The following is a 17034-nucleotide window of genomic DNA, read 5'->3' on the forward strand; positions in this document are numbered from 1 at the left end:
TTTTTAAGGGGATTTGTACTGGCCATGTGTTTTTGGCCTTCCCTGGGGTGCCATCAGCCCACACTTCTGGCCTTACCTTTTCGAAGCCTCGGGGGGAAAGAGCTCTGTCTCCTTTTCTGGGGTGCCCATGAGTGCCATCTGTAGGCTTACAGTGTGCTCTGGTGGGACCACAATGTCAAGCTGTCCTGGCAAAAAAATTACTTGAGCATTTAATTTCCAAAGGAGATCTCAGCCCAAAAGAGAGATTGGATATACTGGCATATATAAGAAACTGTGTTTCTGGGTGAGGTCCCCTAACTGGCATTCTAGAGGTTGTAAGAAAGAATGATTTTGTACTTCTCCAGAAACTCCCTTGACCAGGATGGATTGAGATGTTTTCTGCACCACCTTGGTATTTACCACAGGGTATGTTGCACCCATAGCTATCAGAAAGTCAATCAACTTGTCCCCCACTGTCAAAGTTACCTGGGACTCCTGTGGGGAAATTGGAATTGGATGCCTCAAGTCAAGCCCCCAGGCCTCTTCATTCATTTTCAGAGTGTTCCTCTCTTTCTACCACATGAGAGGCTCCCATCTTTCTTTCATTGTTTTCATTCTTATTTTTTAGTCTAGGGCAATCTGTTTTCCAATACCCTTCCTCCTTACAGTAAGCACACTGTTCCCTCCCCAGCGGTGGCTTACCTCTCTTCGGGTTACTTGCCTTCTGAGAATCTAATGCTGTTGCCAGAAAAGCTGCGTTCCATTTTGCATCTTCTTCCTTCTGTCATTGTTCCCTGTTGCTCAACACTTTAAAAGCAGCATCTACCAGTTGCGAAGGGTTCATTCCAAATGTACCATCTAACTTTTGTAATTTTCTTCTTATATCTGGGGCACTTTGCCCTATGAAGGTCATATTTACCATCATCATATTTTTGGGGGCCTCGGGGTCTGCATCAGTGTAGCACCTATAAGCTTGAAATGGAAAATCCTTGCAATGGAATATTATTTGGTTATTTTTAAGAAAGAGATATATTTTTATATGTTGACTTGGAAAATGTATAAATATATTAAGTGAAAAGAATTGGTTGCATGAATCATATCATGTTCGTTAAAAAGAAAAAAATCATATGATTGAATAAGCAAAGGGAAAATAAAGAAGGACATTTGTCTAAATTATCAAGGTCTCCCAGTATTTTCCTGTTCCTAATTCCAATGTTTAATTCTCAGGCCTTATCTTCCTTGACTTATCAGCAGATTTGACATGGCCGATCACTCTCTTCCTTGAAATACTTCCTTCACTTGGTTTCTCCCATGTGATGTACCCTTGGTTTTCTCCTCCTCTGGCCTCTCCTCAAGTCTCCCTTGCTGCTTCCTCTTCCTTTCCTTGACTTTCAAACATTGGAGCTCCCCAGAACATAATCCCTGGACCTCTTCCATGCTCAGCTCCTGCCTCAGACTTTAAATTTCAACTATCTGTTGGATGATACTCAAATTGATATCACCAGCCCTGACCTCTGCCCAAACCATTGGGCTCATATAGTCAACTGTCTAATTGACTTCTGCACTTGGAGGTCTAATACACATTTCTAATCCTGCTATGACCCATCACACCTTATCCTCCCAGTCTTCTCCATCTCAGTCATGGAAAATGGCTCTTATCTAGTTGCTCAAGATCAAAACCTGATTGTTATTGACTCCTCTCTTTATTTTACACTCCATATATAAATTCTGTGGATTCTACCCCCAAAATTCAATTAGAGTCTGACCATATTTCCCCTTTCCACTGCTACCACCCTGATCCAAATCACTACCAATTCTTGGCCTTGATTACCGCAATATCCTATCTTGTTTCCATGATTGTGTACAATAACCTAATAGAAAAAAAGATCAAAAGATATGAACAAACTGTTAATAGAAAAGAAAGCCCATAAACATATGAAAAGGTGATGGGCCTCATTCATAATAAGGGAAACCACACTGAGATATCATTTCACATCTATCAGCTTGGCAAAAATCTGATGGTTGACAACATATTCTGTTGTCAAGGCTTGGGAAATAGGCCCATACATTGTTAGTGGGAATATAAAGTAGTACAGTACCTAGGAAGAGACGTTTACTGCTATCTAGCAAAACTACCTATGCAGCTGCCCTTTGACTCAGGGATTCCATTTCTAGGAATTCTATCCCAAAGACACACATGCACAGATACGAGTGAGCTAAGTACAAGGGGGATTTTTGTCTCCATTATTTATTGCTGCATTCTCCGTTATTTATTTTTTGCTCTATTATTTATGAACAGTGCCTGCAACACATTAGGTACTCAATCAATATTTGTTGAATGAAATTTAGCCAATGTTGGACTTTATTGGTCCTGTTTGCTTTGTTAGCAAGTGCTGAAACAAGCATTTTATCCCTACACTCCAAGGGAATCCCAACTCTCAAAATTAAAAAACTTTTCTCCATGGAACCCTGATTCATTTTAGTGGAGAAAGGTGTTAAAGAGCACAATTTAACATGCTGTGTCACTCTCTCTGGATGCTTGGCTGAGGAGAGAGCCAGAGCTCAGAGCCCCTCTCCTCCCCATTCCCAGCCTGGTCTGCTCCTCACCTGTATCTTCTGCATTTGTCTTTTGATATTCTCAGCTCAAGTCATCAGACAAACCAGCAGCAACCTCTACAGCAACAATGACAGTATTGCTCTTGGGGTCACCCTGAAATGGGACTTGACTTTACGCTAATCCCACCTGAACCCACAAGACTCCTATTCTGAGACCCTCCCTGCCCCTAATCCTACCAGGGGAGAGCCCACTTCAGGGTACCCCTACTTCCTCACAGAACATCACAGGAAGCCTCAGAAGTTCCCTGTAGCAGACTGGTCTCCACTTCTGCCCAGGGGGATCTGCTGGTCCTATCCCCACTGGGCAGGATGGTCCCAGGCTCTTGCAGCGCTCTGGCTCAGACACTCCTCATCCCAAAGCCAGGTCACTGTCACCATCTGGGGATGGAGTGAGGGATAAGCACCTCAGGGGGAACTTGCCCTCCAGGACCTCCCTGCTGGTCATAGTCACTGATGGAGCCATGAGGGTGAAACAGCATGTAAAACAGCTCAAGCTTAAACTGATTTTGCCTCCTTAAATAGGTTGTTGAAACAGCGCTAGCTTAAACTGGTTTTACCTCCTTAGATAGGTTGATTGATTAATCAAACTTGAGTTATTTTAAAGAAACACCACTGCTCCGTGCGCAAGACAGGAACCCTTGTCTCCAGGATGACCGTGGAACAGAGAATCTTAGTCTACAGAACTCAAAGAATAGAAATGATGCCACCAGAGCCCTTTAAACAAGCGAGAAGCCCTTCAATAAGGAAAATCTGGCTTCCAGGAGCAGGAGTAGCTTATATGGACTAAATCAAGACCAGTCAATCAGCATCCAAGTTTGAAATTTCCCTAAACCCTATACATTTCGCCCCGAACCCTGGATCAAGGAGACAGATTTGAGAGCTTTGCCTCCTATCTCCTTGCGGGTGGATTTCCCGATAAAGCTCTTTTCTCAAGAGCTGGATTGATAGCGAGCTCCGTAACGAGCAAAATCCAGTTAGTCGGGAGGACTAGGCCTTCTCTTCCCCACCTTGGGGCACAGAGCAGGACATGACTAGGCCAGCAGAGGGCACTCAGCCTCGACACAGAGGCCCGAGTCCGGCGGGGAAGGGTGTGAGCCCGCCGCGCAGAGGAGAGAGTGCGCCCCCCACTTGATACACTTCAGCGGCTCCTGGGCACTCTGCAGCGCCCAGAGCCCCGGAAGCCTTTCTCCGGATCCTCCGGGGGTTAGGGACAGGTTGCGCTGTATGGGGTACTCGGTCCTCAAACGCTGCCTCTTGCGGAGAATAAGTCCCTCTCTGCGTTCCCCCTGGAAGCGCAACTCCCCTGCAGCGCTGCGGGGCTCGCTGGATCCTGCTCTCTCCCCTCCGGGGTGGAGGATCCCGGAGCAGCCACAGGCCGAAACCCAGCCCCTGGGACCCAGCGAGGTGCTGGAGAGGCGCCTGAATAGCAAGCCTGGAGCCCCGCGCCCGGGCAGGAGGAGGAGGGAAGAGGGGGAGTCGTGCTCGGGCTTGGGTCCCAGCTCCCCAGCACCATCTAAGATCACCACCCCTCTCCCCCGGTCCATTCCGGGTATCAAGCCAGACTCCCTTATCGCTGCAACCCCTGGGACCTCCGGTCCCTCTTTCTTTCCTCACCTCCGCCGGGACAAAGCGACCGGCGACGTCCCGAAGGTGGCTCTGGCCGCTCTCGGAGACCCGGCGACATTTCGGCCCGGCTCTGCCCGCCCAGGGCCGCCAAGGGGACCGCAGTCCACTGCGGAAGGGCATCGGCGCCCCCCGGGCTCCTCCAACCGCGCTACGTTCGTGCGGACCCTGCAGCGCAAGGGCTGCAGGCGGGAGCCCTCACTGCGCTCTGCCCAGAGCCAGGCGCTTAAAGCCGCGCCTCCTGGTAAACGCCGGCGAGGGTATCCTCCGCCTTCTCTCTGAACGGGGGCGGCTCACAGAGGGAAACCCAGAAGCAGGGAGTTTAAAAGGTGGGAAAGGGCGGCCTCGAGCGAGGTCCCCAGCACCTCCCACCTGGGGTGAGCCCGACGCCCGGCCCCGCGGACACCCGGGCGGAAGCCCAGCCGCAGTGAGGAAACTGCGCAGTGGAAACAGATCGCCTGGTTTTCTCCGCGTTCATTTCGCGTAGTTTTCCGGAGGCCTAGCAAAAGGCTGGGACCCTTTCCAGCAGCGCCCCTGGGTTAACTGGTGAGGTTCAGGACTGGGGTCCGACAGGAACACTGGCAGGGAAGGAGCGCCACCTCGCGGTCAGCGCGAAGGTTATCGGAAAGACCTCAAAGGAAAGCGAGGGACCATCCTGCCCCCCACTGGGAACCCCTACCCCTTTCACAGGGACACTCCACCTTCACCCCTAATTCTATCCCGCACCTTGAGGGGCCTCCAAGAGACACCTCAGCTGCCGCGTTAAAGCTCTGTCCATGCTCTTGCAAATGGCGGCCCCTTGGCCTCCTCTGAACCTATGGGTGTGCTCACCTGGGGGGAGACGGTAGCCTTAGGATGGCGTGACCAGAACAGGGCAGCACCTGGCAGTGGGGTTTCTGGGGTTGGGCAGGGAATTCCAGAGTCCTAAGCAGCCAAATGGGGGTGGCTGAGGAGGCACATCCCTTGGTCCCCAGGATTTCTTACCCAGTGGGAAGGATGGTGAGTCTAGAGGAGAGCCAGAGCCAGGCTCTCTGAAGTGTGGGTCTCTTGCTCCGGTGTAAAGGCGGCAGTGCCTTTTTTCCATCTGTCTCACTTACCTGAGTGTCTCCTATGCCCCACCCCTGTCCCATGCTATATGTTATTTTTCTCTCATTCCTCCATCCTTCCTTATGGCCTCCATTTCCTGGGTGCCATTCCTGTCCATCTCATTCCTGCCTCTTTGCCTATCTCCCAGGTGGCCCCCATCTCTTCTCTTCCTTTAGTCACATTGAGCATGTCATTAATAATGATAAAATTCCAAACTTACTTAACATCTATGAGCCAAAGACTGTTGTAAGGGCTTTACGTATATTAACTTAATTCCCGTAAGAACCCTATGCTGTAGGCACTAGTATCACCCTTGTTTATAGATGGGGAAACCGAGGTCCCCAGAGAACTTTGCCAAAGAACTGAGACGTGAACCCAGGTCATCTGGCTCCTGTGTCTGGTCCCTTAACCATAACACCCCGCTGCTCCTCTGCTGGATTTCTTTTCCACTTTTGGATTTGACTGAGGTCGTGGAAACTTCATATGGATTTCAGCAATCTTGGAGAAGTTTCACCTCCTCTCTGGATCCCATGATCTCTGTAGCTCCATGGCCCTCTTTATAACCCATGTTGCTTTGAGTTTATATTTCACTTCAGCATTTGCTAAGGTCCTATTTGAACTTTCCAGTCTTGTCTCAGACGCCTTACAAGGAATTAAGGGAATACGAAGGGTGAGTAGTGCCCCTGTGCAGCCAGAATATTGGTGGCAGGAAAAGCAGTGAGAGATTTGTCACCCAAAGAAAAGGTGAAAACGTAGCCACCAGGTCTGGCTTCCCCTCTACACGTGTCCTTCAGTTCTCACCTCAGAGTCTGGCTTTGATTTCATTTCAGAGATGACAATTTATGTTCACTTCTGTCCATTGCTTTCCCACTTCTTGTGAATTGAGCCCCAGATGTGCTCAGCCTCACCTGTGAGTCTGTCCTAGCCACAGAGCACCAGTTCCTTCAGGGAGAGAGGTTCTCAGGCAAGATCAGGGCCAACAGGAGGTAAGAGTTCAGGGGCTATTTGGTGAATTCAAAGAGGTTCTTACTCAATCCCTTTGTGGGAAACATGGACCCTGGGAAGAAGAAGTCGGCGTGGGCCTCAGAAAGGTTTGACAACATGTGTTGGCTGGTCCTGTTCTGCTCTAGCTATCTCTCCAAGAGGGGGAGGTTCTGTCCTCGGACAGCTGAGTTCTGCCATCATCTTCCCCAGTGCCACCCACCAGTGAGTTAACCAGCAGAGAGGCTCTGGGGGCCGAAGTCCCCCTAAATGCTGGACTTTCCAACTTCAACCCCGGACCCTCAGACTGATTTGGCTTGAAATGTCTTTTGGAATTCCAGAGGCTGGCACAGCACTTCCTGTGACACTCAGGGCTAACCTGAAGTGGGCTGTCCCCTGGCAAGGTTATAGGGCAGGGTTAGGGTCAGGATAGAAGTCTTGTGTACTTAGTTGAGTCCAATTTAAAAGCAGGTCCCATTTCAGGGTGGTCCTAGGGCTTTTGGACTCCGACAGGAGTCATTGCTATTTTTGTTGCTGTTGCCTTTGTTATCATGATGATTCAAGTTTAGAAAAGGAGCCAGAGTAATTCTTAACTGTCTATGTAAGTGGCAGAGCTGAGATAGAACCCAGGACTCTCTGGTCCCAGGGCCACACACCCAGCCACTGCCCCACACTGATCTCTCTGCTTGGGTCCTGCTACCCCAGGATGAAGTTTCCTCTCTATTTTTAATATCAACCACATCCATTACCTTGAGGCTGCTCCTTTCATGTCCATTAGTACTGCTCCATCGATTGTTCCCTCATCCTCTTACATATCCAATCTCTCCCTCTTAATTGGCTCCCCTTGGCATAAGAACAATGATTCTGTGGCCTGAAAATCCCTTTCCATTGATCCTGCCACTCAAGCTACCATCCGGGTTCTCTCCTTTTACCATCTCCTTTTACTTCTTAAAAAAAAAAAAAAAAAGTAGGTCTAAAAACTAATCTATGCTTTTAGGAGTCAGGAAAGCAGTTATTTGTTGAGGGGTATACTACATGCACTTTGCTATATATATATATATACATATACATACTACACATATGTAACAGCACAAATATGCTCTATTATAAATACATATTATATGTATAAAAAAGCATAAGTTATATTGAGTATGTGTTTTATATGATATATATTACTTCAATAAATGTATATTAAAATATGTATATTTTAATAATATATAATAATAAATATATGTAACTTCAATAGAAAGTTAACAAAAGAAGAGAGAGAGTAGCCTAATTCTCTTTTCTACTCCCTCCCCTCCGTCCTCTCCCACTCAATCATTATCCTTCCTTGCAATCTGGCTGTCATGTCCACCTTCAAAGGTCACCAGCTGCAGTGGCCCCTGCTAGACACTTCTTCCTCGCTGGACACTGTCACCATGCTCTCCTGTCCCGAATGCCTGACCGATGCGCCTCCTTCTCCTCCCACTTTGCGGGTCTTGCTGCTACTGTTAACTCCACTTGGATGCCTTTTCTCTCCATCCCTGCCTGTCTGCCTGTCAACGTTCTGCCTCCTTGTCAAGATCTAACTCAATTAACACCTTCACCTGGAAGCCCTCCCCAGGTCCCCCAATTCTGCATCCTCTGTGCTCACTTGACACTTTAGGGGGTAACTCTGTAGTAGAACTCTTCTCATTTATTCAACAAACGAATGCCCATCATGGGCCAGGGACTAGGGGTACTTTCTGCCCTGTGTTAGTTATTGGTAATATTAACTTTTGCGATTTGAATTGCAAGAAACATAGACTCACTCAATATTTTCCTTCAAATACATGGGATTGGGTAATGGGAATTTCTTATCACCTTGCCATCTAACAATTTGTCTTCCTCCAAGAACAGAAAATATTATTGGATTTATGACCATTGTTTCCAAGCAAAATATGCCAGAGGGCATCTTTCTAGCAAGATGATTGTGAGTTTGCACTGAAGAATAACTAATATGTGTAAAGCTCCCTCTCCATCCCCACCCCCACTTGAAGTTCTTTTGTTCAGGGATCCTGCTGGCCCATCCCTAATTTTAGGCAGGGTTTTTATTTTTCCTTTGACGGTTTGCCTGGGCCCTCCCCCTCCCCCACTCCCACTCCCTGCAGGGTGAATGGCTTTAGCCCAGAGGAGACTAAGTACAGCTCAGCTCTCTGGCCTGGGGCCAGTGATGAAGGCCTGAACAGCCAGTCTTCCCTGCTAGAGTGAGTGGCCATTCTGTAGAAGCTGAATTGTAGGTTGTATCCCCCTCCCCTGTTTTTCTACCCAAAAACATGAATGAGCAACACCAGACTGGACCCCAAGAATGTCTTTACAATGGGAATTTTCCTCCTTTGTCAGAAGATTGAAAACAACAAGAATGAAATCTAGATGCAGTTGAGATTGGGGCTGCCACATATGATTATTTTGGTTGGGCACTGCACATGTGCTCCTCATCTAAGAGGGCACCATTCACATCACAGACACCTTTATTATTCTGAAAAAGTATGTTTGTTATTATTGTTTATCGCAAAGATGGGTGCTTTGTATATTTCTTACAACCTCCCGGCAGATGGCAGTAGAGTGTCTTGTTTTAAGAGGTTTAATATACTTTGTTCTGCTTCCATGCACAAAGGAAAAATGAATCAATAATCAAAACCAACAACAGCTGTAATGTCATCTAAAATATTTCTGCTTCTAAGCAAGAAACTGCTTTTCTAATTGATATACCGATAGGTGAGTATTTCAAAAATTAAAAATAAATAATCCCCATTGTTAGTGCACCAGCTACCTTAATGTTTCATGTTGCATCACATCACCTCCTGTTTATTTGCTGTTTTCAAAAGATATTGCTGAGTTCCCAACATAAATCTACAAGGACTTTCATTATTCTATGCATCATCATCAAACTAAATACATATGCTCAAATAATCCATAAAATAAATTATATGCACATAAATTAGAAATCACTATTTAATGATCTGGAAATTACATAATAGCAATCACTTGTTGTTATGGATATTCTGTTAGTAAGACTATTAACATGACAATATTTAGCAGCTTGTCGATTATGTATTTTGTGTGTTACATACATATAAGTTCTAAAATAACATACTAATTATTGATTTTGCTCAGATACTATGAAAGAGATTTTAAAATTGATTTCAGAATCAGAAAACAGAGAAGAAAATGAAAAAGAATAATTTAGATCATTAAATACATTTTGGAGAAGATGGAATGGGGGCAGACTGCTGGATTAGGATGTGGAAGAGAAAAAGAAAACATTAAACTGGAGATGGATCTATCTATCTATCTATCTACCTATCTATCTATCTATCTATCATCCATCTATCAATCTAATATACATATAGGTATATGTATATTTTGTCTATCCAGGTACCTGGCTATGTAATTTGAATATTTAACGATTTGAATATTAACAAGATTCTAGCTGAAATTTGTCTATCTTATGTAAGAAATTATGTAACTTTTTATTAAATTAATTTTCATTAAATTTTCATCAAAGTTTATCAAACTTAACTACCATCAGTGCAGGTGGGAAGTTTTCAGAAATTGTTTATTCATAAATTCTTATTAATGATCAAAGCCCCTACATTATTCTACCTCAATGATTTCTGTGTTTTATCTATATTGTAAATTCTTCAGGGATGGAGGAAAAATATCAACTGAAATGAAAACACGAGGAAGGATCGGCAGTATACATCACACATTACTAATAAACAGAGGGTAAAATGCACTTCACCGATAGTGTTAAGAATTCAAAGTTGAAGTATGATTTGAAAGCTATGTATTGAGAGAGGCAGACAAACAACGATACTATGAAAATGAGAAACAACAGTGGGAACACATACTATGCATGATTCAACTTTTGGCAAGGCCACATCCAGGGACAAGATTATCCAGGCAACTGTGAGTACAATGATGAGAATTGCCTTCCTTTGGCAGAAACTATACAAAATTCGATAACATAATGGCACATTGATTAACAAATAATGTTACACATTTTTAAAGTCATAAAATATAAAGCCAAATAATTAAAATTATAGTAGATGCAATGAATGAATTATTTTTGAAAAAGGTAAGAAATGCAAATATTATTGGATCATTTTAGATATAACCCCTGGTATAAACCCTGTAGAACAGATAACGTTATTAGATTTGTGGATTTTCAACAAGTAAACATTTCATATGTGAATGTTTGGACAAAGGGGGTTGCCCAGTAAATGACAAGACAAAAGAAAGCATATGTGTATTTTCAGAAGGCTACTTACAAAAACTGAATCTAAAGAAAAATTGGATTCAGCAATGCCACAAGTATGCGTACAGAATGTAATGGATTGTTACAGAAGATCCTCAAAAATTCTAGGGCATTTTATACTTTTTGTTTTGCATCTTCTTTACATTTAGTATTGAATCATGTGGCAAAAATCCATTTTGACAGCACTGAATTTTTTATATCATCCAAGAAATTATATAACTACTCTTTTTGCGTCAACCAAATGTTGAAGTATATTGAAAACGCATTTATGGGACATAAAATTTTAAATCATTGTTGAATATGGGATGGGGAAATTGAGTAGATGCCATCTTGCTACTAAAACTTAATTAGAGGGAGTATGCAGTGCATATTGATGTCACAGATAAAAGCACAGATTCTCAAATACAAGTCAAAGTATACTTTTGAAAATATTCTCTTTAAAATGCATTGCTCAGTACTAATTTGAAGTGAAGGTAAAATTAATATTGTAAGCAAAATTAGATGGGAACCAAAAGTCAACATCTATTATTCCCTCCAACACAGATAATGGGCTAAGAAAATCTTTCAAGAAAGATGAATTTATGATAGTTACAAAAAGATATTATTGCTGCTCAACAAATTGCAACTTCTTGACATTGACTCCAACTTCTTCAATGTAAAAACACCAGACAGGGGGAGGAAAATTCATTTCAAATGTTATTTCCACAATCAATCCACCTCTGATCCAAAACTGATTTCTATTTTTTTCTATAATGGTAACAATAATATTGATATTATCTTTAAAAGAAAGGTTTATATTGCTGAAAGGATATGATGGCCTTTACAGCGTCCTAGATCAGTACTTCTTAGATTTTCCTGTGCATACAGAGTGCCTGGGGATCTTATGAAAATGCAAATTCTGATTCAGTAATTCTGGAATGAGACCTGAGATTCTACATTTATAACAAGCTCCTGGTGATGCCCTAATGCTGGGTACTTGAAGTAGCCGAGTTCTGGATATCTCATGTGATTTGAAGAATTACTATCAATACCAAGTACCCAAGCTGGGTAAAAATGTATGACTGAAATTGACTGATGAGCATATTAAAGAATTTTATGTATCATTCATCAATGTATAAAGAGCTAAAAATCTAAATTTGTCTTTTTATAATCTCATATTCCCCCACAAAAATATTGTAATGTTTTTGTGACAATAATTTACCAGATCCATTTCCAAATAACTTCGAAACTTTCAAGGTAAAACTAATTTTGCTAATATCAATATCAGTGAAGAATGTGGCATCTCAAAATTAAATATGTTAAAACCAAGGTAAAGTCCACAGTGTCATAAGAAAGACTGCCAATCTGGTGATCATTTCTATAAAATATGAACTATATAAAAAAGTAAGCATTAAAACCATCAGAAAGAATTATTTCCACCAAGGCAAGATGTCTATAAATTTTGCAACAAATTATTAGATCCAAGCGGCTTACATTTCTAATATTATCATTAACGATTTGAATTTTCTATCATTTTATGATGAATCATTTACCTGTGCAACTCATATAAAATGACTGTTTTTCTTTAGTAATTGTTATTATTGAGAAATAATTAACTTTGTTAATTTGAGGAAGGGGTAGCTTTTTCAAATTTATATAGAATGCCAAATGGTCTGGTGGTAGCCCTGGTTTGGGTAGTGTACTTAATAAGGAATAAAATGACCTATGAAATCCATTTGCCTGGTCTCAGGGTTTTGGTATCCTGAAATTCCTGTCTCATGTGATTAGAAGAATCATAGTATAATCTGTCCCCAAATAGATTGTTACAAGGATATTCATGGTACTAAGGAGAACAGGATATTTGGCCATGGGTCTGTCTGCCAGATACCCAGAAAGACCAACCACCAAGACCTCATGGGAAAAATAGGAATCGTGGTCCTGCATGGCATAGAATCCTGGAATCAGAAGCTAGTCCAGGGTCTAAGGCAGCTCTAGCTATCAAGTTCCTTTATTCTGTCCTCAGCCATCCACACTGCAGCCATTCAAGGGTGACTCATTCTTTCCCTCCCTCTTTCCTCTTTCCCTTCTTCTGCCTTTGCTACTTTCTCTGTGTGGGTCAATTGAAGAGAAAGAATCCAATTGGACTAATATGGTCACTTTTGGTCCTACTGGACAAAACTCCTTAACTAGAACCCCCTTGCTAAGGGGGTGCTAAGAGGACACCCCTGGGGCAGCTCTTTTAAGCAGGGGCCAGTGGGAAGGAACCCCTTGCTTTCAGAATGGGGGTGCGGGGGCTGACTGTGTAGTGAACCTTTTGAAAACAGTCCTTCTGTTTAAAAAACACCCTTAATGGAAATTTTCTTTATAAAGAGGATCTGTTTTCCTGATTATAAGAGAAATACCTGTTTATTTTAGAAAATATAGAAAACAATAAAGAAGAAAAAGTAAAATAATCACTGTTAATTTTGATATGTTTTCTTCTAGTTAGATATATATATATGTAAATATACCTACATGCATATAAAAACTTCTATAAGATATGGGATTACACACTATTTTTTTCATTATGTTGTGAGATTTTTCCTAGGTCATTAAAAAGAAATCTTCCAAAACACCCTTGCTTATGGTTCCCTCACGCTCCAAGAGATGGGCCATTATCAGCTGCTTCACTATTGCAGGACAGATGTTAATTTTAACTGGACTTCACCTGTATGAAAATGTCAGAGAGATGGCTGTGGGGACGATTCAGTGTGTTGTGCTTTGGGGCTTTCACCCCTAGGCCAGACTGAGACAAAATAGCTGGCTTCTGTCTCCAGGTCAGCTCTGGCAGCCTGGACTCCATCTGCGCCCACGGAAGCTCAAAGAGCTGCAGGATCTGGCCTGGGGATTTTCTGCACATATTTATGGGAAGGAGTTGGTGGTAAAGGGTTACAGGATTAGAGAGCTAAGCTGAAGGGCAGCACGTGGAGGCAGTCCTGCGTGCTGAATTTACAACAGGAGCCTGGGAGTCGTATAAATGAGTAATGCTTCATGATGCTCTTCTCCAAGCGAGCTGCAAAAATTGGCAAGGGCCCTTCAGTGTGTTGTCGATGTGTCTGGAATTCAAATAATTTGATTCTGAGATACCATGACAATGGGAAGCAAGGCATTACCTTGAGAGAATGATGGCAGAGACAGCTGCTGCAACCAATATTCATGGAAGATGTGGCACTAACAACTGTTCTCCATCCACTGTCCTTCCGAAATCGAAATCTCTATCCTGCCTCCTTGCTATTGCCCTTACTCAAGGGCGTTCAATTAAAAAGTAATGTTGCTGGTAATTCTTTTTATTTTTTTCCCTAGTCCAGGCAGTGAAGAATGGGGAAAGTGAAATAAAAACCTTGACTGAAACTGATATGTCTCCTTAAAAAAATGATGCTGACATTAGACACAGCTCAGAAGAGCACATTTGAATATCGGGTGGCATTGCAATGCGTAGCATCACTTGCTTCTTCTTTTAAATTTGTCTTTGTTGGCTGAGCACGTTAATATTTTCCCAAGGTGTAATAGCTGGGAGGATTCCGTCAGTAACAACAGGAGATCTGGTGAGCTGGGTCCTGTTATCTTTTGAATCACAAAGCGTTTTGCTTGTACTGGTTGTCGTTTCCATTAGGGGAGCTGATAAGCAGATTCGGACTTTATTTGTCCAAATATAGTGCTCATGCTACCTCTTGTTTGCGCAGTGTTTAGCTTTTCTGAAGCACTTATTTTAAAAAGCCTTTTTATCCATGGCGTAGCATTCTGGAGAAGAACTGTGGATGGGGGCTATGAGCTATCGGTCACAGGTTTGCCACTGTGACTTTCTTTCTCTATAACTCCTTTTCTCCATCTAAAAAAGGAAAGTGTTGCTCTTTCCTCCACATCCTCAATTCCCTGATTCTATTATTTCATTTGACAATTTATTACTAATAGAAACATTGACCAAGTTCCCAGGTATCTTGACTCCACGTTTCCTACAAAAGTCGTATTCCTTTAATATGAATATGAAAATTTAACATTTTGACACTTTTTATTAACCTACTAATTAGTTCTAAGAAAGTGAACATGTACATAATAATTGCAACCATTTACAGAGCATTTACTCTGTGACCAGTACTGTTCGAATGCTTTATTTATTTTCACAACAACCCTGTGAAGTAGGTAGGTAGGAATTATTATTCCAATTTAACAGTTGTAAGAAATAATTTATAATGTATCTTGTTTCTGCTACAGAAGTACTTTGGACAGACAGTCAAAAACAGGTAATGAATGGATGAAAATTCATCGACAACATGTCCACAGATTCAGCCTTTCTCCTAGATTCATGAATTTAGGATCGAACCTTAAGACATGAAGCCAATGTTGAAGGAGCAAAGATAAATTCAGCAGTGATATCAGTTCACCTTCATGGAAACTGTCCAGGAACGTGGTCATGGGTCTGCACTGAGATGTTCTGATTGACCTATGGGTCTCTTGCTACAGAATTAGTATTGCAACTGGCCAGCATTTAGATCCATTATTCCTTCCTAGTTAGCAAGCACTTCATTTGCAGCCATAGCTCCAGGAGCAGAGCCATTGGTGTGTTGGGGAACCCTGGGGTGCCTAGAAAGGGTTACAGTTGGGTCTATATTATCAGCATACTCGGAAATCCTGTTGGGCAACAAGCAGCCTCCTCCCATTACTGCAGCATTCTGCTCTATATGTGCCAGGATATGGGAATATTAGGAAGCATTAGAAGAGAATTTATTCTCTTTTTTACTTGCTCTTACTGGAAATGAGAATTCCACCAAAATGTGCATTTCAATTCAAAGTCAGGAATTCCTTGTGGAACGAGAAAAGAAGACATCATGTGTAAGCCAGAATAGCCATACAAAATAACCCAGACTTATGCCTATTCCAAGAAAGTGAAATCATATTTCATTAGTGCCTCCACCTCTCTCTCTCTCCTGAGCAAGGTAAACTATACTTCTTGTATCCAAAAATATTTTTAAAGACTGGAAGTTACTGGAGAGGTCAGCTTCCCTCTGGCATTTATTGCCACCATCTTGAATTACCATTAGAGCACGATGGCCCAGAAATGGTACCAGGGGAGTCCACCCATTTGGGCCTCCTTCCTTCACGCTAGGGAATCAGGCTCTCAGCCTTGCAAGTCTAGACACATGATCTAATCAGCCTCCCAGAGGGTGATGGGAGATAGGAAAGCAACTCCATGAGATTAAACTATAACCAAGAATGCAGTTATGACATTCTGAAATAAAATTATCTAGGGAAGTGGACATTCTTTGGGCCAACTCTCCCTGGAGGAAAACTCCTAGGGAAGCCAAATCATAACAGAAGTTTGTTGTGAAGGCTGTTGAATGAGTCAGACAAAGACAAGAGGCTTAGAAGGTGTCCCTGAGCTGGCGATTAAATTTTGTGTCAGGTGCTGTACAAAGTACTTTACATATATTATGTAATTTGGTCCTCATAACAATCCATAATATTCTGTTATTACCCCCACATTACACTTGAGGAAACCAAGACCCAGAGAAGTTAATTACATTATCCAATGTCACACAGATATTGTGTTTGGTCAAAGGGTAAAGAAAACTGTTCATATATTTCTAGCCCTGTCTAATGAGAGACCATGTCTAGTTTTTAAAATAACCTTTGTTGAGGCATAATTTACATATGATCAAATCCACCAATTTTAAGTGTTCAATTCAATGAGTTTTAACAAAAGTACAGTCACGTAACCATGACTATGGTCATGATACAGAACACGTATATCATCCCAAAATGTTCTTTCATGCCCCTCTGAAATCCATACTCCCTACCCCCGATCCCAGCCCCTGGCAACCATTGATTTGTTTTACATCACTGAGTTTCCCTTTTCTAGAACTTAATGTAAATGCAATTGTATAATACATAGCCTTTTGTGTCTGGCTTCTCCCAGTGCAATGATTCTGAGATCCATTCACATTGCCTGTATCAGTAGATTTTAATTTTTCCTTTTTTATTGCTGAGTAGTCTTCCATTTGTACATCTCCTTTAGCGAAGTGTCTATTCAAATCTTTTGCCCACTTTAGTTGACTTGTCTTCCAATATTGAGTTATAAGAATTCATTATACATTCAGGATACAAGTCCTTTATTAGATACATATTTTGTAAGTATTTTCTCCCTGTCTGTATCTTGCTTTTTCATTTTCTTAATGGTATCTTTGGAAGAGTAAAAACTTTAAATTTTGATAAAGTCCATTTTATCAATGTTTTGTTTTAGGATTTATGCTGTTTATATTGCATTAAGAAATCATTGCCTACCCAAAAGTTTCAAGATTTTCCCTTAAGTTTTCTTATGGAAATTTTATAGTTTTATGGGTTACATATAGGTCTATAATTCATTTCATTTTGAGTTAATTTTTTGTATGGCATGAAGGATTGAGATTTACCCTTTTTTCCAGCATAGATTTTCAATTATTTCAACACCATTT

This window comes from Balaenoptera musculus, chromosome 8 (assembly GCF_009873245.2).
Source record: "Balaenoptera musculus isolate JJ_BM4_2016_0621 chromosome 8, mBalMus1.pri.v3, whole genome shotgun sequence".
Taxonomy (NCBI): Eukaryota; Metazoa; Chordata; class Mammalia; order Artiodactyla; family Balaenopteridae; genus Balaenoptera; species Balaenoptera musculus.